Here is a 2500-nt window from a genome sequence, read left to right as displayed (position 1 = left end):
AACGCTGGGCCCTTTTTTTTAGGAAGGGGCTCCAGGGGGATGAAAAGCAAGATCGTTGCTGGGAGATGATCTGACCCAGGGGAGGTTTATTTTGAGGATCGGACTTTAGTGTTTAAAAAGGGTGGACGAGAACCCCACCCTGGGGGTTTCCCATTTTCTAGTGGCATGTGCTTGATAGTGCCCTTTGGGAATTGATTGGTGTTCTATTCGTAAGTAGTCACCTACCCAAGCCAAGAGTTTTACCCTGTTCCTTTTTGGATCGGTCCCGAATGCAAGAGAACTTGCCAATTCGAAAGCCTTTCCCGGTCAAGGAATATGCCCCGATGCGCCCGGTTTATTGTGCCAAAAGGTGGTATGGTGCGCTGTGCTCAGCCCTGGTGAAACCCCCTGAAGGTTTGTTGGGGGGGGGCTCCCATTTCCATTGGAGTCGGTTTAGTACCCTCCTCTCGGGAGTCTTGGCCAGACAGCGAGGAGAGAGATGGGGGGGGGTACTTCCCCGGCTCCTTTGGTTTAGGGATGGGGAAATATGGTAGCCCTCTTCCAGCTTGGGGTAGAGTGGAAGTTTCCCAGGACCCGTTGATGAGTTTCAGGAAGCAAGTCACCCACCAGTCCAGGGGGAGATGATGGGGTCGAGATCCCGTCATCTCCCCGGGGGTGAGTTGCAACTGGCTTGTGTGCATCTTTTAGTTCCCTCAGAGAAAAGAAAAAGTCTGAGTTATCGGGTTCGGCTGCCCTTTCTCTGATTGAGAAGTCTGTCTGGTTGTAGGCGCTTGCTTTCCCCCATTGGGGGTGGCAGACTGTCCCTGTGTTCCGAGAGAATCTTGCGCCCGTCTGTTGGGCCCCTGTTGGGGGGTCGTGGTGCGTGCATCCGGGGCTGAGGGCTGGTGGCTCGCTTGACCCGTTGCCATAGTCTGAGAGGGTGGTACGGTGACGAAAGACTCACACCATTCCAGCCACTTTCTGCCACCTGCGGGAGTTTCCTGGGAAAACCCTCACAGCCCCCCTTTTGGAGGGCTAGGGTTTGTCGGGGGGTTTTTGCCCTTCGGAATGTTTACGGCACATGTTTACCCCGTGGTTGACCTCCCCAATCTGTCATTGAAGTACCAGGGGTCCCTTTTGACCCGGACCCAGGGAGTTTGGGGTTTTTGGTCAGTGGGGTGCCCCACCAATGGCATTTTAAGTCTGGCTTGTAGCACTTTTACATTTTTCGCTTGTGTGGGTTTATTGCTCCAGACAGCGGGGCCCAAAGGGGCCCCTTTGGAACGCCTCCCGTTGGCCCTTTTCGTTTTCCATCTTGGATTCGGTCGGGTATTTCGGCTGGGCCACTATCCATGAGGGTTGTTATGTGCCATAAGGTCACTAGTGACGGTTCATCGACACGCCCGCCAATCCTCTCCACCAGAGTCGCGGGGGCCAGGGGGAGGTCTAGGACCCCCCCTTCACATGCGTTGGCTCCGGTTTGAGGAGGGGCGATTTCCCGGGGAATGTCTCGAGCAGTTTGGGTTGTGACGGCCAGCCCCATCGGTGCCCCGCAGGGAGCCAGGAGGGGGGGGGGTGCATTGAAGTCCCCCCTAGATCACCTCGTGTGTGCGGAAGACATACCCGGCTGATGTCTAAGCTAATACGTTGGCCTGCTGTACACTTGTACAATTTAGGGTCCCCCCGGCCCGTTGAATCTCGACGCAAAAGATTCAAAATCTTCTCCACTGCGGTGACGGCTATTTCGGAGAGGAATTGTTGCCTTACCAGGGGGATCAGGCCTCTTTTCCATCGGAAAGTGGCAGGGTAGACGTGTACCCTGAGAACGAAAAACTTCCCCGATAATGTCTCCCGGAGCATGACGATGTCAATGCTCCTTGATCGCATATTGCGGGAGGATGGCACTCCTTTAGGAGAAACCACAGTGTTCCACTGCAGAATACTTAGATTGCGGTCATGTGTTATAAATTTATAGTTTACATCAGAGACACCGTCACATTCGGGGGTTTACGGTCGGGTCTGACAACTCCATTGTGAGACCCCACGCTTTTAGGACTCTCTTTCGGCTGTCAGGCTTCCCCGGACCCCTGGGGGGGGAGAGCCTTTGGGGCTCTGACTTTGTCTTTGGCTTTTTCTCGGGCCAGGCGTTTTGTGCATGGCTGGGCCTGCCGGGCAGGCTCACTTCTTCTGTTTCGGCTTGTGGCACTGAATTCTTCAGACGAAAACATTGTCTTATATTTGGAAAAATCTGTCGAGTTGCCAACTAGCGCGTGTGATGTCTAGCCGGCGGGTTCTTTGACATTGGCCGAATCGTCTACGTGTGGTCAGGTCATTTCTAAGCAAGAAATTCTTGGTAGTAGTTAACGCGGACAGAAAAGGTCAGGAAGACAGGTCACATGCAAATTAGCATGAGACGAAATCCAGGTGGATTTCGAAACTGTTGTCTCATTTTCAATAAATCTAGTTTTTGCATTGTGGGTTTTTCTTCCATATTATCAACACGGAAGAGTGTTTTACCATT

Source organism: Penaeus monodon, chromosome 42 (genome assembly GCF_015228065.2).
Source record: "Penaeus monodon isolate SGIC_2016 chromosome 42, NSTDA_Pmon_1, whole genome shotgun sequence".
Taxonomy (NCBI): domain Eukaryota; kingdom Metazoa; phylum Arthropoda; class Malacostraca; order Decapoda; family Penaeidae; genus Penaeus; species Penaeus monodon.
This window is presented reverse-complemented; position numbering follows the sequence as displayed.